Below are 23,146 nucleotides of genomic sequence, written 5' to 3'. Positions count from 1 at the left end.
GAACACTTCAGAAACCTATCCATCGGGGATCTTTTAAAAGCATTGATTTCTGGGCTTCAAGAGACGAAAGGGAAGAGAATGATCTTTCAAGAGAAAAATAACAGCCCCCAAACCACAGACTTCAAGCTGCCTAAATTTCTTTTTGCCTTCAGGAGCAGCAGCCTGGGCTCGCTGTGGTTTAACGCCTGTACTGCTGGATCCAACCCCAACACATGCTTCACCAGGACACTGCTCCAGTACCAAAACACCACCTTTCTGCCACCAATTTTCAGGGGTCAAAAGGCCCAATGCTGCTCTCACATCGCTTCCAAGCCCTGGGGAATTCAACTGGCTTCAGCCAAGCACCCAGTGATAGAACCAGCCCCACGTGGAAGCAAAACCCAGGCTTTCCATTTACTTTTTCTTTAATTTTTTAAAGGTTCTGGACTGAAAGTGGTAGGAGGAGAGTATCGGAAGACCTCTGTGTGTCTTCTTTATTTAAGGGGTAACAGGGAGAAGCACCTTGCTGCTCCAAGGGTGTGCAGCCAGTGAACTCAGCAGTGCATTATATAGCGCTGCCCAGCAAATGACAGGCAGCAGGGCAACAGGGGGACCCAGCTCGTCAAAGTACCCTGGTGATGACACAAACCACACCAGCGTAGCTTGAGAGTGCTTGCTGTCAGTCCAGCATTGCAAAAGGCATCCTTGTGCCAGCCTGCCTCTCTGTAACCTGTGCGATGAGTTCATCTCGCCCTCCAACTCTCCCCCACCAAAAGGCTGAGAATGTTTTTCTCGTCTCTCGTCTTCCCTTTAGGTACTTGCTCAGCCAACATCCCACAACACCACTGACCCTCAGAGTGCCTGTTCTTCCTTCAGGCTAGCCCTGTTCACACTCCTTTGCTCCTCCTTTAGTCCAGCAAGAAAAATACTGCTAAAATACATCATATCAGGTCCTATATAGGACAAAAAAAAATTATTTCTGTGGTTACCACTCTGGAATACTCATGTAGCTCTGCCATGACCTTACGTGCCTTTGGTTAAAGGGATGTTCCATTATTAATCCATCTTAGAGCTGGATTAACTTTTAAAGATACAAAAATGTCCACAAGCCAAGTAAGGTGATATATTTTTGGCTGGTTGGAACTGGCAGGCTGCCGGGCAGGGTTAGCAAGCATCTAGAGCTTAGGAGAGGTGCTTTTAGATATAAATCCCGATGAAAAAAAATCCAACCAAACAACCCTAAAATAAATTATGTAAGCAAGTAACAGCCAGCAGGTCACACAGGACAGCTAACGTCCTCCAGATATATTTGTACTCTATGAGAAATTCCCACTACAGTGCGAATCTGCCCAGCCTGGAGAGCAGAATCACATTCCGACCTGGTGACTTTGATTTTGAAAGAGGAGGGATGAGGGAAAGACAGAGAGGGAGAAAAAAAGGTAATGCAAAAAAAGGAAAACAAAAACATGCTGAATAGGAAAACATTTAAGGGCTGATCCAAAGCCTACTAAAATTGATGTCAATGGGAGGTTTTTGTTTTCCTCCTTTCAATAGACATTGGATTGTGTCCCTAGAGAGCAGTTTCCAAATGTGGCTCTAATGAAGCATCTAGAATCTGCATTCGGAGGCCGAAAAAGCACAGTGATTGCAGCCCCCCCAGGTAGGGACTCTGCCTTGTTTGCTGTTTTACCGAAGCTAGCACGGGGTGGGCACTCCTGGAAGCGAGACCTGACTAGCAGAAATGTAATCGGGCAGAGAGCAGAATGATGGTTGCGATTAGTGAAACGTGGATTTTCGCATGCATCTGCACAAAGAGAGCTGAACTACCATCCTAAGACACCCCATCACATTTGCAATAAGATATTCAGATCTGTAAACACAGCCAGAATATTAACTTAAGCGTCAACAGAAAGATTTTAACATATTCTTTAAAACAAACTCTTAAATACTCATAATGTATGCCTCTTGTGAAACTCTGTGCCTGTCTATACCCACGGATTGCTGCCGGCTGCGAAACACATATCCATTGTGTTTGCTTTCATCACTGCCTAAGAAGGGATTTATGAGCACGATACCTACTTTTGACGAGCATACTAGTGAGGAGCTGAGCAGAAAGGGAGAGAGAAGATGTTAGAACGCAATGTCTTCAGATGTCCAATAAAACAGACACTGTTGAGCTGCAACTGTTTTGCTCATTGCAATAAAGTTCCTTGTTCAGCATTAAAAGGAAGTAATTCTTACTAGTTTACACCTATTACTGTGTATCAAAAACGTACCAGCAAACAGAGTCAGATAATGAGAAAAATTACCTTTGAATAAGTATCACATAAAAAGAAATAGTTAAGATCTGCCATGAATTATTCAAGCAGTTCCAAATATAAATTGCCACAAATAGCAAGATCAGATGCTGCATTTCTGTATGTTGCATGTCCTGCAACAACCCAAACAGCACTTTTCACTTGGGAAGCTGTGTATGAAGAATTGCATTGCCTTGAGGAAATCCGATGGGAGGCAATGGTACACGGGGCAGGATATGCTCTTCTTCGCCTTACAGATCACATATCTCTGTTTTAAAGCCATTTTGTGCAACTAGAATCTTTCAGCACGTAATGCCTCTGTTGAAAGCCTACTACTACACCCAGAGGGTTTCACAGAAAATACCGCAGCCCAGGGGATGTCTGGGTCCTGCCACTAGAAATTAGGGCTGCAGAGCTGCAAGGGAATCTGTGCTCTCATATAATTAAGAGCGATTCTTCACTAAAATTGCAATTTTGTTACTGCAATACTGACAGTTATTTAGATGCGCTTGGGAAAAAAAAAAAACCCACACACAAACCCCAACAAAAACTAGCTAGTGGCTAAACCTGTATAAATCTATTTATACCAATAGGGCTGCACCACGCAGGTCTAACAGCAGAATTTGGTACGGAGACGGTGGCACTTGGGCTCGACTATGCTTTCTAGCTCATAGCATGCAAAGGACGGTGGTAATCCACACTTTTACTGGTCTGAAACCGCAGGGAACAGAGCTCCTCTCCTCTAACTTTGGTCACTGTGTAACTCCACTGATGCCTGATCAAATTAAATGGATCGAATGCAGAAGCACAGCCTCGTGCGACCTGTGTGAGCCTGGCTGAGCAGCACAGCCGCTCCCCAGCACAGCACCTCTCCGCATCCCAGGCATTCTGCATCTTTCATGCTCTTCCTTCTTCACCCTTCTCATCCTCTCCTTTTCTTTATAAATTTGGGTCAGCTTGCTTACATAGGCACAGCTTTGCCCAATGAAGACTGCTTTTGTGCCGTTCCCCAGAGCACGAACAAAGCAGGGAATGATGCTACAGGGAGAAAGACAGCTATCCTTGCACAGGAATTAAATTCTCTACTTCTGGGGAATACATAGATGGGTATTTGTAATATTTCTTTTCATAATATTCCAGATGAAAGTTCAGAATATTACAAACATGCAATCTGCAGAAATGCATTGTTTTCCTTAGATGCATGGGGAAGTCAGAAGCCTTTGCTTTCTGAGTCTTTATTTTTATTTTCTTACTATCTCTTTCTTTAAAAAAAAAACACCTTTTCTGCTGCTTTGAAAGCAACATACATTTGTATGTGGCCACCGCTTGAGCGTGTCTCTCTGCCTTGCCCGAGGAGCATGTGCCTAGCTCGAGTCCCCACGGTGAGTGGCAGAATCTGCCATATGGAGGTCACCTTGTCCAGGTCCATAAATAGCTCTTTTTCCTAAGCAGGGAAGGGAAGGAGCTACTGAGAGTAATGAAAGAGGAGGCTAGCTCACATCCGTGGCACTGATTGGTGCCAGGGTTACAACACGCAGAGACTTGTCATGCCAGCAGCAGCGATACCGTCAATCTGCAGGCACAGAAGTCACCTAGTTCCACCGTGAAAACATGTGCCAGCCAGTTTTTCATTTCAGTTTTCACACAGGGGTTTGGATGCCTTTCAGCAGACGAGAGCAGATACTTCAGGAAAGGTGTCCTTGGGGAGACAACAGCAGCCCCCAGGCAAAGGGCATTTGCTGCTTAAGGACACACACTCGGGTCTGCCAGGTTGGTCCCACGCGGTGGGTCGGGGCAGGAGAGGGATTTTGATGAAGTGAAGAAGCAGCATCGAGGCAGCATGGTCCAAGCCCCCCACTGCTGCCGAGAGCTGTGTAACGGCACAGGCACGACATGGCTCAGGCACAATGACGTAGCTGCCATCAGTCAGGCCCCCAGCTTGTGGCAAGGACTTCTCTTCCATGCACTTACCACTGGAGGTGGAAAGATCAAGATCTGCAGCTTGTGCAAGGAACCTTTTTGCTTTATTCAGCTTTCAAGATACCAACAACTATGAAAACGCTGCAACAGAACCATCCGATAGCCAAGAAGGAGCTCAGCTAGCAGCGGACTAATTGATACCTTCATTTAAAATAGACTGGAATATGTCAGCTAGTGTGTCCTGTCAGACTGAGTTTCACAGACCAGAAAGCATACTGTTGTGTTTCCACTACAACATCCTGTGGAACAACGTGAAATTAATGAAAATATTGCAAAAATAATGTTCCCAGGTAAATCACAGAAAATTTAAAGGAGGATGGAATGGGAGGAGGAGAGAAAACAGTTTTATTTGATTCCAATTCAAAATTATTTTGGAGTGCAAACACCTAAAGTCTGAATTAACACCAGCCCTCTTTTTGCCCCAAAATGTTTAGCAGATAGGTCAGATCAGGATATAAGGTTAAAGGAGGAGGCACAAGGTTTTGACGTACTCACTTTGCAACTTTCTAAAGAGTTACACCTGGTAGCAGCAAGGTGGTATTCCAGCTATTAACATCCCCTCATGTGGGTGATGCCAGCGTTCTCCTCTCTGTCCTGCTAAAAACGATCCCCTCCCATTTGTCGATATAGGAAGGGAAGAGCACTTATCCCTCCATGACATCTCTTTGCATCCCACAGGCTGCAAATCCCTGGTTTGATCTTGTTCAGTGTGGAACATCTGACATGCCTGTGATGGGGAGGCTTTAACTGCTCTTATTCCTTCTTATGATACCCATGACTATAGGATTGGATAAAAGGCATGAACAGATGGATGGATCACGTATATACACTGTAAAGCCTTTATCCTTCACTAGGTGTTGGTTTAAGCAATGCACAGTATTTTTAAATAGCCTCTTCTCTTTTTCCTTTCCCCTTCACAAGTTTTCCTCTAATGTTCCTCCCCTCGGCAGTCTCTTCCCCCCCTTCTCCCATACAAACACTTTGAGCTAGAGTCTTGATGCATAAAAAAAAACACCCACCATGAAGCAGCCCTAAGCCAGTGTTTCCTTTGTCCTTGCTCTTTAAAAGCTGTAGTTGCTGCTCAGATGAGGTAAGGGCCCCATAACACAAGAAGTATGTTTTTCAGAACTTAATGTCCTCTGCCACAGATGTCGTCTCTGCCAGAGGCTTATTAACACCTCAGAAGAGCAAAGCCCTGCCCACAAAGGGAAGGGAATCTAAAGAAGATACACAAACAAAGGAGGTGAATGTTAAAAGCAGCTAATGAGGGGGAAAAAAAAACCCTGCACCTTCCCATCACGGCACTTCAGAATAAGTAGCATTGCCAAGCACTAAAAACCTGGGGATTAAAGAGACAATTTAGGAAGACTTGATGTGGGGAATGGAATTCTCCTGGAAGACATTAAAAGAACACAGAAGATCAGTGCACATATTTGGGTAAAAGAAGAAAAACCGGGGGGGAAAAATATATGTATGTCTGTGGACAACTTTGCAAGGACTAACAGAAAAGCTATTTGGAAATAATCAGGTGCATTTATTTCCTATAAAGCAAATTTAAATTTAAAAGGAAATCGAAACAGGGGGACATGCACAAAGCAGTTTCATTATCAAAAAAGATATACGTTCAAAAGGATGTACTGAAAAAGAAAACTTGTTTACAAACCTTTTTATTTAAAGCCAATCCTCTTAGAAACACCAAGAAGTGCTCAAATAAAATATCCACTTCACTGGCTTGTCTTTCTTGCTTTGGAGGGGCTACGTGTTGCTTTTGAAATCGTTCTATTTCCCTGCCTGTTGCTACACTTGGTCCTCTCCATCAGCAGGGTTTGGTTTCCAGCATACAGAGGCTGCCTGGCCAAGGTTGTCCTCCCATGCAGGCTGGCTCGGGGAAGGCACGGGTGTGCCTGGGCATCCCGTGGGGCTCCCCACCACCTTGGGCACTGGAATGGGGCTTTACTTCCCCTTCCCTCCAGGGCAGCCAAAAAAAGTGATGCAGGTGCCCCTTCACTCCTTTGGAGATTTGGGGAACAGATCTGGGGACAGATTGCAAAGACTAGGGTTTTATTGCTAGAGCAAGATCCTTGCTCAGAGACACGTGTCGCCTGCAGGAACATGGCAGAGGTCTGGGACCAGACTGTAGAGTAGGGCTCCTGGTATGAAAAATGGATGGGTAAGAAGCAAAGATGGAGCCACAAAGATCACCAGAAATAAACAGTAAGTCAGGATGTTCAGAAGGGTGCTCTGACTGAGATCAGCCACAGCAAGGACAACAAAATCAGCCCCTGAGATTGCTGCTATTTAAAGAAATGTTTCATATGGAAATGAACAGCCCATAGAGGGCTGAGCTGGGTGCGTAACATGCATAATGCTAAAACTGCCTGGCATTTATCCCCAACACAGCACACAGAGGCTGTGAGGAACACAAAATATATCACAGGGGTTAAGAAAACTCAAGGGGCTGAAAGTATTCAAAGAGCACTTAACCCAGGTTAGACACTCCCCCCAGTGCTGCAAGAACCGGGTGGCAACTAAAGTCTTTCCAGTTAGTTAAATTGCATTCACCCACTCAAGGGGAAGCAAAACTTTAGCGTAGGTCTTGCACTTCCTGCCCTTTGCATGAAAAAGTCAACTGATAAACAGAAATGATCCTGAACCTCCTGAACTGAGGCTGTGGTGGGCGTTGAACAACCCATCCCTTGGAAAGAGCTGCCCCATTGAGATGTCCCGGTCAAACATTGGGGCTGTACGCCTCCGCGTCGATAAGGACCCATGGAGGAGACAGAGCTGTTATCCCTGTGGTAACTGACGACTTCATCAGTCACACGAGGGATCACAATCCTTGGTACTTTGAGGCTCTCCAGTACAGCCACGCTAACGGGTCATGTCCATGGCGGGGAGGAGAGGAGGTACGTGGAGCCCCAGCTTCACCCCCAGGTCAAGCGTCTTGTCTTGGGCACCAGATGCACTGCAAGGAAGATTATAATTTTTCAAACTGTCCACCCCTCTTACGTGATCCAAGCCCAGTTTTGCCAGCCATCCTTGCTTGTGCAGGGCTGAGCCAGAGCAAAAGATAAGATCAGGATCATTCAGAGGGCAGGAGGATGCAGCTTGCTTCAGATGGTGCAGGCTTGGATTGCAGTCAAAGAACTGAATCTTCTGCAGAGATTAACAAGCTCCACAGGTGCAGGGGAAGAACAGGCTCTTCGAACACAGGAGGAGAAAAACACACAGTATGGAATAGTGCCCACTGCCCGACTAGCTACTGAAACTGTTAAACAACTGCCAGTGGGTTTTCTGGAAGGAGGTCAGGAGAAGCAAAGGTGTGGAAAGAGAGAAAGCAGCAGCTGCCGATGTCCCACAGGAGGGAAACGCCGGCCAGCACTAGGAGATACAACCTGATCCTTTGTGCATTTTGCAAGTTGCCTTGTTGGAATCAAAGACCGTAGAAAACCAGTTTGCAAAATAATGCTGGTGACAGAGCAGCACCACCCCGTGTCAGGGCTGTTTCACAGAGTGGGGCTAATTCACCTTTTGTCTGCCTAATAGTACTGCAGAAACGGAATCTTTCCGATGAGAGGGGTTGAGTTATTTCGTGCTACAAACCCTTTGCAGGCAGCCTGACAACAGCACAGGCTCTGCAAAGTGTTACCGAGTCACAATGAGCCTCAGACGGCACTTCCCAAAGCCTTTCTACCCCACAGAGAATGAGGACTGTGGTGGGAAAATACCAGCTTCTTGGGGAAGGGGCGTAAATAGCTTTAAGTGTGTATGGCAGCAAAAGCAATGCGATAATAAGGAAGAGCTGCTGAGATTATCAGTTCCTGGCATTATATTCCCAAAACACCCCTTAAGCCTCGCAGCTTCCATATGGCTCATCAGACACATACAATAACATGATCGCTGAGAACATTCAGTCCTATAGAAAGGAAACAAGAAACACAGACACGTCCTTGCACTCCTGCACACGTGCACACAAAGGCGGTGCTGGGACCTGAAACAAAAGGGACGGGAGCAAATTCTCTGTTCGAGTCAGCCTCCTCCAGGCTTCCTGTTCACAAGTTCACTGTGAACATCAAACTTTTGGAGAGATGGTTCACATGTTGCTTCCACAGGGGCACAGACTTCAGCGGGCCACCAGACCCTCCGGTGAGGCGCGTCTACGCAGACGCCCCGTTTGCGAGCACAGTGGAGATGCCATGCAGAGCCAAGCACCCTGGCTGCGCGTTGCAGGCCAGTAGGCACCACCCGGCACTTCCACCGAGCTGCAGCTCCATGCCAACCTCCTGGAAGTCCTGCCTATGAGCAAACTGGAGAGCAACTCTGCTAGAGAGAGCAAAGCTGTGCTAAAGGGACCGAAGGTAGCGGTGGCTCTGTGCAAAGGTGGCTGTTGTCATGTTCACCTCAATGACAGCTGAACAGAGCCTCGCCAACGTCCTTGTTCCCCTGTGCTACCAACAGAACAAGGTTTTAAGAGAGTAGAAGGTATTCTGAGCCCTGCATGAAAAAAGCAGCTCTTCACTGGAGTCTTCCTAGAAGATATCCTCGTGTGACAACTCTGGCCCCTCACTGAGCCGCTGGACAGAGTCATGGGCTCCACTGGCTGCAGCATTTTATTTTCAGTCTGAGGAAGGATCAGGCCTGTAGCCAGCTCCAGAAAAACTCTCAGTCATGGCTTATAACCATGAAAACTCCTTCCCCAACCCACTGAGGCTTAAATAGATGCAGTTTCAATGATTCTTTTCCAAGACTGATACACCAGCATCCATATTACTTGTTTCTCAGTCTTCTAGTCTCCAGTTTTGAGAAACTATTTCAGTTCTACAAACCTGGCCTGCTGTCTTTTTCCTTCTATGAGGCTTTAGAAAGAAAAAAGGATGAATCACCCTTTTTCTATTACTCTTCCAAGTGGGGGCTCCTTCACACACTTACTTGTAGCATCCATTGCACCATTACTTCTTTGGCACCTGCACTTTCTTTGATGCTTTCCTTTCCTCACCAAGGGGCTTGTTTATTTTGATTTTTTATAAGCAAAGCCTAATTCTTGGTTTTCTTGTTAAAATCCCTCAGCCGAGCTCCTTGAGGAGCAAAGCAGGCATACAGAAAGTTAATGAGAAATTCTCCCTCTACCCCTGAGGATTAAAGAGGGGATAATTTAGGTAATAACTGGAACCAGCTCTGACCCTTTTAAGACTCTCCAGCATTACTGCAGGAGGAGGAGGCTCCGACTGTCCTACATTTTCCTTGTGGATGCTACCACTGCTAACAGTGCATGGCTTTTCTTCCACAGCTCTCCCGCCAGGTCTGAGCAGAGCCAGGTGGTGCAGAAGCTGCAGCGTTGAGCACACAGCCCCATGCCGGTGCCCGGGCAGCGCTGGGACCACCTGCATGCCTACAGGCTCCTAGTAATAAGTGTTGATTTCCATCACTTCCCTACCTTGGACACCCAGAAAGCTGATGACTAGTTATGGCACCTTCTGCTGGATGCGATCATCTTGTAATATCCTAATTAGCTGGATCAGCTTTCCTCCTCATCATGAGCAGCGACTGAATGTCTTCTCCCTCTGCCCAGGACGGGCTCCCCCCCCCCCCCCCCCGCTCCGCCACGCTTCACCCTGGGAAACGTTTTGTGATACTTTGGATCCCTTGTAAACCGTATTCTTCGATTTGGGCAGTCTTTCAACTCCATGAAAGTTACACGTTGTTTTCATTTCTTCTCAAGTACCTCAGGTCAAAGAAAGACCTGTGTCAGTGGCTTTAAAAGCCTAATAAAGTCTTTCATCCATAGACCTGCTTGCTGGCGCAAAGTCAGGGAAAACAAACTAAGTCATCGAGTGTTGTTCAAACTGTCAGATCCTTTTCAACATGCTCTTCCTGCCAGCCTGTTCATGTGTTTGGGGGCTGGGATGGGGAGAAAGGGAAGGGGGGGGGGGGGGGAAATAAAAAAAATCCTGATGGCAGAAAGCCCATAGAACAACTGGCACCTTTCCAAAGCAGCTCCCCCCAGCCCCCAGCCCGCCTTCGTGGGCACAGGCGTCTGCCAATCTGTTCTGCGCACACACGCACACACACGCTGCACAACACAAGCAACAAAATGACTTTCCAACAACTTTGCTCACAAGTGCCACTCTACTCCCTGCTTGGCACCTTGTGCTTTCTCCTCACCCCCGCCTCTCCAGGCTTTGCCTCCCAACAAGCTGGACAGGTTCCAGTGTTTAAAAGCCCATTTAACCACTCCCTTTTGTTTAGAAATGCTAAGCCTTGATCTGATTTTATCGACCCTGCCGTGCCAAGGGGAGGATGATGCTGAGGGTTTCTGAGGATCCTGCAATGAGCCGAAAAGCTCCAGGAGCCCTTCGAGCTTCAAGAAGGGCTTTGCCCACTTTGCAGCAGCCCTCGCGCTGTCGAGAAGCCCAAGGAGAGTGTGTACCATTCACAGGACCACACAGGATGGCTTCTACTTTTGCTTTTGTGCGAGTTTCTCCCTTCATTATTGGCATGTTTAGGAGCTGAAATTCAGTGCCATGCTTGGCTGGCACCGTCTTTTGGTGGTTAAATAGTTCTTTACATTCTTTGCCTTGTTCAGTGCTGCTGTGCCCAGGAAAAGCAGAATGGCAGGGGAGTGAGGCAAAGAGACAAGAACAGGACCTCTGCTCTGATTGACAATTGTAATCTTCCTGGGTATTGTTAGGAGACATTTTTCTGCACTTGATAAACCCAGCATGATTACATGAAACATATCCTTTAAAAATATATTTCTCTTTTCCATAAAGCAGGTAAAGCTGACTGCATTTAGAGCTAATTTCAATTCCTTTGTACAGTGCAGCATTTGGATGCCCTCTTAAGGATGCTAGGTTTGAAAGTTTGCCTTATCAACATCCTTTTCTCATAACCCCAGAGAAGCTCTTAACATTAGTGATAGAAAGGAGAGGGTAGATAATAAGTCAGACAAAGTGATAAAGCTCTGGAAGTAACAGGAGACCCTTCCCAAAATTATACCTCCTTTCCCACATGATTATTTCTTTAAAGGCAGATTGGAGAGCAGGAATGCACACACTCAGCCAGTTACTGCATGTGGAAAGATGTCACCAAACATTGGCCACCAAGACCAGCAGCCATGGGAAAAGACATTTTGGTCCAGTTCTTCATATCCATCATCCCACTGGTTCTGTACTGCTGGTGGTCATGGTGCTGCTGAACAAGGGCAAGGATTTAAACACCCATATAGCTGCTATAAATTTGAATAAATAAGAATAGTTTCTCATCTATGGCAATTTACACCAATCTAGGCTCTACCTTCATGTATCCGGCCATCTGGAGGAAAGAGTCTGCCCTCCTGCTAGGCAATTACTGACACATTTTTAACTTTCCTGCACCAGCTCTGTCCTCCTCTGCTTTTCATTTCTTACCAAAGAGAAAACATAAAGGGAGTAACGATGAACAGGCAGCTGTGGTCAACAGAAGAAGTAGCATGATCGAAGAGATCCTATCTAGAAAGATCACACAGAAACAGACTGACTGGCATCGAGAAGAGCAGGGCCTGGAACAACGTCACTGAAAAACAAATTACACACAGACACTATCCAAGTGACTTTCTTCAGTCCAAGCCAGTCAGATATTTTTGATATCCTGCAGCTTCAAAGAGAGGAACAGGCAGTTGAGTGCTAGTGCTGAAGATCACGTTAGCCCTACCAGATTATTCAGGTCATGCTAAACAGCAAATTCAGTGGATTAAAAGAGTCCTCATTCCTGCTGTGCAGTTTTAACAGTCTGCAAGTTAGACGGAGGGGCTGAGGATGCTATGTATGTTGCATGTCTAGTGTAGCACTTTATAGTCAGACAAGCTCAGCAAGGGGCATCTGCCTTCCTAAAAATTACCATTGACCCATTCCTGTTTAGGAACATTGAGAAACCAATGGACTCATGAAACCAGCAGCCATGTGAAAATCTCTTTGCCAAGCCATGCAGAACTCACTTTTGTGTCTGCAGTGTATTGGCATTGTATTACCATGACAAAACCAAATTACCACCATTGAGGATAGCCTTTGCTAATACAACAGTCCTTCTATAGTAATATACTCGTGTGCACAAATGATAGCACAATGGAGTCGATGTGTAACCCCTATAGGATCTCTGTGGTAGCGGTGAACAGTTTTTCAGCTTCTTTCTTGTCTTATCCAAGTAATTCTCTGTGCAGGCATTAGCATAAAGTCCAGTGGTACAAGCTGGCCTAACATCGGTGCAATGGCGTTGTTTCACTTTAACGTGCTATTCCTGCAATTGCTACAGAGCAAATGTCCCGGGGGGGTTCTGCTGTGCCAAGCATTATCCCTGCTCTCACTACGGGTCAGTGAAATCAGAGGTGTTCCTGTACAACAACCAAATTCAATGTGGTACCAATGCAACTAACACTGAAACCACCCACAATAATTAAGGCTGTATTTCAGATGTCAATTAAAAAAAGGGTTTTGTAACCAATACAAATGAAGACGTTGTATTGCCTGGGAAAGGAGGTCCTAGGACAAGCAGAACGTGAAGCATCCTGCTTTCTGACCCAGCTCCTACCATGCACTGGCCAGCCCCCCTACACTGATGCCAGCCCCGCACACAACCGAGCCAAAGCTCCCCAGAAACGTCGTGCTGGTGGGCATTGCTCGTTTAGATGACAGATCCTTCGGTGGGTAAGCAAGCAAATAAATCAACTAGTTGTGTTTCTGCTTGATTTTTCAAAACACCTACTGCTGAGGTAGAGAACTGAGGTGGGGTTTCTGATGTCTAACAGAGGGATAAACCGTGCAGTTCCCATCCCTTCGAGGGGAGCAGTGATGGGGGCTCTCCCCTCTCCCCCACTGCCCATGCATGAAAACTTGTAGGGATTAAATATCATTGAGACTTCTACCTCTGTCAAAACTGGCAGAAATTAGCTGACAGGCTTAAAAAATATTATGGAAACTGTTAGACAGAGACACCTACACACTGCTTTGGATGGCACAGAACTGCTTTCCCAAGAAAAACTAGGCTAAAAATGAAAATGGTCAGTCCCTGAGCAGGTCAAGGCGTGGATATCAGCTTGCTGGTAGCAGGCTGGCAGATTCCTTGTGGAGCCAGACAGCTCTCCCGAGATTCAATGAGCAACGTGAGAGAGAAGAGTTTGGTTTAGAGTAAAATGCTAAGCTGTGTGTGAGGGTTTAGGAGGACGATTCTTCCTAAGACTGGCCTCAATCAGCAGTTCCAGAGTAGCTTCGACCTCGCAATCAGCATGTTACAGACTGAAGTCCCACACATGAACCCAAAGGTCCAAACGAGAAGCTGGAGCAGTTACTTTTCTACCCAAAATTATCTTATTGGTATGTAAAACCAGGATAAAACAAAACTTTTAAAAGACACCCTAAGGCAGTCATCAACAAATGTTACTTTTCACTTTTATAATGACTGTGCAGTGTGCCGCTGTAACAATTCGACAGGGTTTTTTTTCACAAAAGTTTGCAGACATTCCTGGATATTTTTTCAGCTAAGAAGAATCACCAGGAGCTCCCACAAAGGACTTCTCGAGGGTAGGAGGTAGCAAAGCTGAACATTCATCACCAGCAGATCAGGGAGCAGATGGAAAAACCACAGAAAGAGGATGCACCGAGTTTGCTGTTTCTTTAAGTCGCTGATGGATTCACACATGATGCAACTAGACACAACACAGCACTTGCATCTTCCTGCATCAGTGATTCTGCAGACATAGATCTTCCCACCCTCCTCTTCCCCCTTCCAAGACCCAGACACATTTTTTGTCTGCAACTGGATACAATCACTTTTTGCATACAAGCCCAGCAAAACAAAACATCCCATTTTCAGTTCACAGAGCTGCCATGGCAGAAATAAACATTACTTTGTTTGTTGGGGTTTTCTTTCTGGTTGCTGCTGCTGTTTTGTTTTCCAAAATCATTGTTCTGCAGAACAATTTAACAAAACATATTCTTCCTGATTCAAGACCTCGCAGCTAGCTGCACAGTAGCTGGGTTCTCATTGAAAAAGCCAACCCTTCCAAGCCCAAACCCCAAAGTTTGCTGAAATCTCAACCTCTAGAGAACTTCCTAAATCAATAAATCTAAGACAAGCACTGGGCCTCCTTCCAGTTTCAGCGTGAAACCACCAAACACAAGATCTCTGCAGCACCGCCGTGGTTTGCAAGCAGAAGATTAACACCCTTGGTTTTGCCTCCCTGCTTGGAGCACGGCATGGCTGGGGAAGGCGGCTGGGCACAGACAACTCCATCCTTCTTCCCCTCCGAGCTCTGTTTGCAGTTGGTGTCAGCACTGTCTGGGGTAGCAGCTGCCCATCTGGCTGCTGCCCCAGGAGTTTCGGAGCAAACACGCAGTGGTGCAGCAGCCTTGCACGGGCCACCATGAGCACGCTGTGCCCTCACAAGCACATTGCTCAGCCTTGCCAAGTAAGTCAGGGGATGAGCCCTCGTCAAAGAGAAACCTGTCCAGGTTTCGGCTTTATGATCCCAACACAGACTCGCCAAGCTCAAGCATCTGTAAAGGAGCCTGAACTCTGTTTGCAGGGGGCAGCTGCAGGAATTAGCATCTGTTTTCTCCTTCTCCCTCCCTTTCTTCCTTTCTCACTTTAAATTGCCTGATCTGGCGGTAATTTTCCTCTCCCTGGTGCTTCCCTCCCCATCCTTTCCTTCTCTCTTCCCACCCTGTCAGCCAATGACAAAAATAGAGATGAGGAAAGACACAATTGCATAAAAGAAGGGATTTTTCCATCTTTAATCGCAGAGGGGGATTGGTTTACACACCGCCTCACTGCAAAAGCGGCGCAGGTTAGGCAGGTAAGATTTGAAGGGAGGCTGTGTGATGCATCGAGCCGAGCCTGCCCCTTGACCTCCAGCTCCCTGCCTGCTCTGCCTTCAGCTTTATTGAAGGCACCGGGCGTGAAATGGTACCAGCGATGATGCTTCACACTTTTCTAAGCAGCCTTTGTGCGGAAGGAGTAGTCGTATCAGATCTGCACCCCGTGTGATGTGCTTACCTTGAAGAGGGACACCTGGGCAGGGATATCTCCCTGCTTTTGCATCACTAATGAAAAAAAACGCATGTTTCTGTGCAGACACCAGCTCTGTGGCTCAGCAGATACAACACTGTCATACTGCAAGGTTAGAATCCATTTAAAGAAACCTGAGTTACGGACAACTTAAAGATAAAGGAAAAAAAATAAATTAATTGATGCTTACCTTGGATTTTGGCTGGTTGGGCTGGGGGGGGGCTTCTTTTTCTGCAACAGGGACTGCATCACTGGGCTTTTTGTGGCTGGAGAAAAAAAAAATAGAAATTGTAGGAACAAACCAAAAGAAGAAATTATGTCAGCATACCTTCTAAAAAGCTCTATATGTTTAACAGTTTATTTTGATTTTCGCACAGTATCACAACTGATCAGATTAAAAAAATAAATATTCATTGTAACATATCCTCATTTTTGCTGGACAACATCAGTACTCTCATCTCTATTCACGTGAAGCGTTCCTCTCCTTCCAGCCCCTTCCTTCCTCACCACTCGCCACATCTAAAGCTGAGGCTGGTCCCAGGACTGCTCTGGGACATTTCATATTCACCTGGGTAGTTTATCACCAAACTCAGTATATTTTTCTACTCCCCAACTGGACAATTAAACCATCACCAAGTTACCAAAAGATGAGTTTCCAGGTACCACTGGCACAACTTCCAGGGCAATCACACACACAGCCCGGGGCAATCTCCCCCAGCCCCACGGCAGTCGAGTGAAGGGGCAGAGGTGGGTTCTCTGAGCAGCACGTGCCGCTTGCCCCTGTGAGTGGGTGCTCACCGCCTTTTATTTCTCCTCTGTGCTGATTTCCAAGCTGAACAGCCCCTGTCCTTCACCTCCCCACATCCTACAGTCATTTGTACCAGGACAAACCCTGTCCCAACCAAAGGAAAGCTGAGACACCGAGCCCGTGGCAGTACCAGCCCAAGGGACAGCCTCACTGTGCTCAGCATTTGTTTGTACATTGCCCATATAAAATTAATTGATGATGTCTTTTCAATGGACCACATACAGCTCTCAAAGTTTAACCAGATGGAAGCAGAGAGACTCCATTCAGAGATTTGAATCAACAAAATATGATTACAAAAATAAAAGTATTCCCATTATGATTTTTTTTAAATGAATACTACCCAGTAGGGCTACATAAACGATTTTCTCTAGAGTACTTTGGTCTCGACTTCTTAAACATATCTGAGAGCTTTCCCAAAACATTTATGGAAAGATGGATTTATCAAGATTAAAAATCTCCCCTGGAGATTCACTGTAAATAATTTTTTTAACCTACTTTCTTCCTCACTCCCCTCCCCAGGAGCTTTTTGTCTCACATCAGTGCTCTGCCACTCTTGGATTCTATGAGTCCTTCTGCCTCGATGCTTCTTGGGATGAAATGATCTTCACCAGCAGCTCTCTGATAGGCCACTTGAAATCAGCTCTTTCTCGATTCATGCATTTCACAATTCCTCTCTCTCCTCTTCGCTCTTGCAGCTATAATTACTGGTGAATTTAATTTTATTAAAAAAAAAAACAACACCACCGCACCAAAAAAAACAAACAAAACACCAAAACCAAACCACAAACAAAAAAAAAACCCAAAAACTAAAAGGCACCCTAAAACCTTCTCCCCCCACACTCTCCATCTCTTCCTGCCAGGAGTGACCCCAGTGGTCTGTGCTGCGGGTGGCAGTGGGACTGCCCAAGCCAGATGGGAGCTGCTCAAGACCTTGGAGATCAAGCCACATGCCTTCAATTTTGACATTTGGTCGTGGGTGGCAGATTTCTTCTTTTCACACTTAAAAATGTTGAAAAACCACAGTACTTCTGTTTGAGGGGGAATCAGAGGCTGATTAACCTTATCTTCTTATGCACAGATGCAGATGTTGAGAAACAGTTTCCAACCCACGTTGGCCAGGACCTGTCTTTGGACCATTAGCCAGCGCACAACGTGCCATCCCAAGCCCTGCACCCTCCGTACGGTGCACAGACCTCGAAAGGGGGTTCGGTGCCATTCAGTACATGGGAATCAGAGGAAAACAAAGTTTGCTCCTTCCTATCTTGCCCTACAACTGCCCTGGAAACCAGTCCTGCATATCCCTAAATTTATCATCATTGCAAAACATTCTCCCGATGGGCCAGAAATATCAGCCCCTCTCCTCTGCCATGCTCCCCCCCGAGGGCATGATGCTGAATCAGGGGGACCTTTCCCATTACCGATGGCAGGAGTGAGGACAACACTTCCCTCTTTTGAAATAAGGAGGATCCTTCTTCATGTGCCTTTATTAAACCGTGTGCCTGCACCATGAGCTCAAAATGACACTTTTGAATAATTTAAGATAACGATAATAGAAACATTAAAAAAACCTCTCGTAGAGACCAAACCCAATTCCTCTTGCAGGTTCTGAATTAGTTTTTCGCTTGTAGCCACTTCTGCTCTATATTAAGAGCTGTAAAAAAAAAAAAAAAAAAAAAAGAAAAAGAAAAGCACGATAGAAGGGAATATTAGGAAATTACTAATGCTTTTTCAAAAGCACCTATTCCTTAATCTTCTGCAGTACTATTTCTGGATTCCTGTGCAGCTTTCATCCTTACACCGAGTGTTTTACAAGACACCTCGCACACTAACAGCCCGATTCCAAAGAAGACGGGTTGGTTTTGCGCATTTTCCCCTGCAGCTATTTTGTGCCATCAGAGGTGATGCTTCACTGGGTCAGGACTTTGTTTTGGGTTTTTTTTTTTGTTTAAAGGATGAGCTTTATTTACAAGACAACATTAACCATTTCAATTTCCCAGCTCCAAAATTCCTTGCAGGCATTCTGAATATATTAGGGTGTTGTTTTTTTTTTCTTTTAAATTCTATTTCTAAAGCTAGGAATGCTGGGTTGGACACAGCTGGGGACTTGACTTGATTGTTTTTTCACATTCTCCTTTCAGGAAGGTAGAAACACAAGCTACTCCTAAAACACCAGGATCAGGACATCATCTTTCCCCAGCAACATCTGGAATATTAACAGACTGGAGCAGGATTGGAGTTGCATTGGCTGAACCAATCTCCGGCAGGAGCCTCCCCCCACTCGCAAGAAGGAAAAAGCAGCCGTGAACGTGAGGAGCAGCAGACTCACCGCTGCGTGACTCCAGTTTCATGCCTGCACTTCTCCATTGATTTATGGGGCAGCTCATTTCCAGACCCACCTCCTTCAGGAGGAGGAACTTCAACTCGATGTGAATAATAGGGTCCTATATCTCTTAAAGCAGTCGCTGCTGCTTTCCAGTGTTCGGGGGGGGGCGGGGGGGGAGGCGGGGGGGAATTATGGCAAAGAATTATTTCTCCTCTCTTTGGATGGGTCTGGAAATGAACTGTGCAGCCAGAGAGCTGGTGCATTTTACATTAAAAAAAAAAAAAAAAGGAAAAAAAAAAAAGATGTAAAGACCATAACCCAAAACACAGCTCGAGATGATGATGATGAGATCCTGCAACCCATTCCCTTCATTAAAGTCGCACAATAGAAGACACGCACACCTTCCACCCATTCAATCTCTCCTTTACATCTATATATCTATATACACATGCCCCACAAAGGCATATTTTCTATGTTAAGCCTATGGATTACTGGCTCAGGCCCTTACAAAAAAAAAAAAATTAAAAAAAATGTTGCCAAGGCAACTAGCCAGGGGTTGCTATGGCATCTTGGAGCCGAGCAGCTGGGCCAATCCCCGCTCCCTTCGAGCTGGGAAGGCGCAAAGCCTCTAAATTTAATGTCAGTGCGGAGAGGAAGGGAAGCTGTTGAGGCATGCATGATGCTGAGCGTGCGCTTGCTAAATGCGGACAACATGGCCCCCATGATTAGGACCAGCACACTAATGAATATTCATTGGGCTGATTAAAGCAAAGTCAATTAACTACTTGACTGCTTGATTTTTTGCTGGATTTTAGTCATCTCTTTTAACCATTTTGCCACTGGGGATGCTCTTGTTCTCCCCTTCATCTCTCTCTTTCCTCCTCTACATTTCCTTACCCTGGCAATTAGGGTTTAGGTATTTTTTTTTTTTCTGTCTTTATGCTTTTTGCTGACAATAGCCCATCCTACTCAGATTTTACGGCTCACTTTATTTCACCAGTAAATCATGCTCTTCTAGGGTCACTGTCTTCCACTACAGTTGTAGGTAAGCCAGAAGGTCAGAGATTTCCATCAAGTTTTTAAATCTCGTGTGCGATTTAATTCTGAATCCACGGCTAAGCAATAATGCTGATTTTCTACTTCACAGTGGGATTCTCCCCCATCCCTGCAGCCCTTTGTTTTATAACACAGGGAGTTCCTGTGAGCCAGGTCAAGGGCTGTGGAATATTTTTTTTATACTGATTTGTTAGATCAGGATTCCTTCAGATAGGGGACTCAGACCGAATGTTCTAGGAAACCTAAAGGGATCCTAAAATAAAACAACAATTCATTAAAAATGGTTTTCAATTTAGGGAGATGACTTTCTCCCAGTGCAGTAGTGATGTAATAAGATTGCGAAGACGACTGCATATTTTATAAAGATCATTTTTCAGAATGTCCCTGCAAACTAAAACATGTGATTAAATTAAAAATAAATGAAAAATTGTTGGCCAAAAAAAAATTTAAAATCCCACATTTGTGAATTTAGCCCTTACAACCTAACCCGGGAAAATACATTCATTTTCATCATGTTCTTGGGCTTGTTTCGAAAAGTCTCTCAGGTTCTTGTATTATGTATACAGAACCATGTCAGAGAAAGATGCATTTACATGATAGTTGTGACTCTCCTGGAGGGGAGTTATTAATAGTTGTAAGTAATATATCTGATGAGTAGAATGGAAAACCTGAACATAATAACCAAGCATTTGAGGTCATATCTTTGTCAGCAACTGAAGGAAAAAGATGCAGAAAAAGGCAGAGTCTACAGTGTGGTAGGGGCAACACTAACTTCAGGTATTATACGTGCAATTCAACTAATTCCAAACAAAAAAAAGAAAAAAGAGGAAAAAGTAGTTGAAGAGGAATGAAGTGAGACAGAGCATAAACGAGTGGGGAAAGTTCACATTATTTTTAATTGCAAACTAAAAAAAATAATCTATTTCCATTATATAAACTCCATGGACATTCAGATTTCTCTATTATTTTGTTGGATGATGCACATATTGACGTGTATTTATATATTTATAGATATAAAAACAGATATGTGCTTTTCTAGCATGCCACTAAATTGTGGAAAACAGGGAATTACAACGCTTTCCTACGCAAGTTGTATTCTGGAAGCACTGCAAGCAATTTCTCTGCAAACTCGCTGTGTGTACATCATCCTTCTATTAATGCCGTTATCCCAACTTTTAATCTTTTCATTTGCAACCAAACATTCAGCACCTGTTTGGACTCTGGGAGTCATTTGGGCTTCACCTCGCAGTGGCTAATGCTGCTGGGAGGCTGAAATCGCAGGCACGATTTGGTGTGCGCGCTCCCGGATTGCCGAGATGCCGCCCTTCTTTTCAGAGCTTTACATTTCTGCCATCAAAATCAGAAATCTGCATAGCAACACTGAGCTCCGCAGGGTAACACATTTCATTTACCCAAATGTGAAGGAAAACCACAACAAATAATTACCTATTTACAAATTAAAAGAACAACAAAAGGAAAGGAAGGGGAACGTGTTAAGCTGCCACATTCAATTAAAGGAATTTGGGGGCTCTTTTTCAAAATAATACATTTTCATCTATGTGCACTGGAAATCTCTTCACAGGGGGCAAGATGCAAACACAGATGTACACACAAAGAAAACGAGAATAATTCCATTCTTACAAAATATTTAGAGAATCGGATTCAGATTCTAACTGGGTCACAATTGAAATGTAGCTAGCAACCTACAGTACAGGGGGAAAAAAAAGAAAAAACAAAAAAGAAAAAATCCCACAAAAACCCACTCCAGTGCCATGCAACTCAGCAGTCTGCAATTCCTGGTCACGAGAGGCCACAGCATTAGCCAGGCAGGGTGTTACAGGTCAGGATTAAGATGCATTAACAAATTCATATGGAGGAAGCTTGCCCAGCACCTGCCCACAATTTGCCAATTCTCTTCATCTCCCTTCTATGTGAATCAAATTCTCTTTTTTTTCTACTTGGAGGAGGTTGTTTTTTTTAAAAAAAATACTGTTATTCTGGGTAAAATTTGCATGCCTGAGCTGTGAAAAGCATTTTAGCTCAAAACCTACACAAGAGTAAGAACTACAGGATTATTGTGCTTGTATTGTGAATGATACTAAGATCAAAAAAATGCTCAGAGCCATGTGCATGTGTGCGCATGCATACACACGTACAGATAAATGACAGCAAACAGCATCTATCCTGCTTCTAAGATATATGGCAAATTCTTCAAACTATTAAAAAAAACACCCACAAAAATACAAACCAGGTATCTACGTCTGCACAATGGAAAATATTCTGACCGCAAAGCCATTGCGGGAGCAGTAAATTCAGGGTTAAGTCTCTGAATTCCTGCCTGATACTCTCAGCCTTTCATCATGACTCTATGAATTTTTATTTCTGCACTCTGGGGTAAATTAAGGCTGATGGTGTCAATACGGAGTTTTGAGCCCTATTTCGGTATTTCTTATGTTTCGCCTGTTTAATTCAGACCCTTTAAGTTTGATTTTTCAACAATTTAGGAGGACAGCTTGGGGCTTTCTGATCCGCTTTTGAAATGCCATGTTTTCGAGGAGGCTATTTCCCACTGCACTGCCGCCTCAAGTCATCCCGTGCATGTTGTGTCAAGGCAGGAGCCATTTTCCCAGGCAGAATAAATTCTTCACCGTTCGGTTCTGGCAACCTGATGGCTAATCGACCCCCTCCCCATCGTCAAGAGCAGGAGCACCCCAAAGCTGTGGAGATCCTGAACTTTTGCATCCGTCTGCTCTTGAAAAACAAACTCCCCAAACCCTGCAGGAAAAGCCTGATGCGTTTGAGATTAAAAACGTGATGTGTCTGGGATTAATGTAAAACACGTTTACAGACCTCGCGATGCTAACCAACCAGAAGAGTTATCTAATACACGATACATGTGATTGCTTGAATAATATTACAGTAGAAGCCACGTCCCTTCCTCCCTGCATGCGTACCCCTCTATGCATGCACACACATGGTATTTCTAATAGGATCTCTTCTCCCCTCTCTCTCTCCCCCGCTTTCACAATCTGTCGCTCTCCAATCTGCCCACTCTGCTCTATTTTCCCATCCAATATTCCCCCTCTAACACCTTCCCCTCCTCTTCAGCCCCCGTCCTTGCTCCCTCTATCTCCCCCCTCCTCCGGGCTCTGTTATAGCCCCGGCGCCGTGTTTTGGGTCTGTGGACATGGGAAGCAGTTAGCAGACCGGTTAAAAAAACAAGTATAGGAAAAAGCAGTTTCTCCCCCCACTACTAGCACTTAAATAACACGGTAACTACCTCCCTCCTCTAATAATTCAGTGCCTAAAATCCATTTTTTATAGCGATGAACGACATTATTAACACTCACTCTTACTTGGTGCTATTTTATCAGAAACTTTACAAACAAGTTCACTATCGCTATTCTCCGCTTTACGGAGGGGAAGAAAGAGAGGGAAGGAAAAGGCTCGGCCAGAGCTCCCCAGCAGGCTGGTAGTAGAGCCTGAAATAAATTAGGTCTCCTGGGTTCCAGTCCAGTGCTCTACCCATTAGTCTCTGACTAAGAAACAAATGCAGAGAGGCCAGAAAACGCGTAAATTGAAGCAACACTTCACTGTTCCTTGCAGTCTGTAGAATAATTACTAGATGCAGATGTAGCTAGAGATGCCTGAGGCTTTGGTGATCCC

General features: G+C 45.0%; 2 long non-coding RNA genes across 4 annotated transcripts in view; one reads left to right on the top strand and one right to left on the bottom strand.

Annotated features, from left to right (window-relative positions):
• The window catches only part of LOC114012852 (uncharacterized), a 189,345-nt gene that overhangs the window by 121,389 nt on the left and 44,810 nt on the right, over nt 1-23,146 (bottom strand). For all 3 annotated transcript variants that reach the window (XR_003555566.2, XR_003555568.2, XR_003555569.2), the window contains exon 2: nt 15,484-15,559. This is a non-coding gene — a long non-coding RNA (uncharacterized LOC114012852). The remainder of the gene's footprint in view (nt 1-15,483; nt 15,560-23,146) is intronic.
• On the top strand, nt 1,327-18,532 carry LOC114012853 (uncharacterized). The gene is made up of 3 exons (XR_003555570.2): nt 1,327-1,418; nt 1,534-1,639; nt 18,240-18,532. It is a non-coding gene; the product is annotated as an uncharacterized LOC114012853 (long non-coding RNA).

Source organism: Falco peregrinus, chromosome 9 (assembly GCF_023634155.1).
Source record: "Falco peregrinus isolate bFalPer1 chromosome 9, bFalPer1.pri, whole genome shotgun sequence".
Taxonomy (NCBI): Eukaryota; Metazoa; Chordata; class Aves; order Falconiformes; family Falconidae; genus Falco; species Falco peregrinus.
This window is presented reverse-complemented; position numbering and strand designations above follow the sequence as displayed.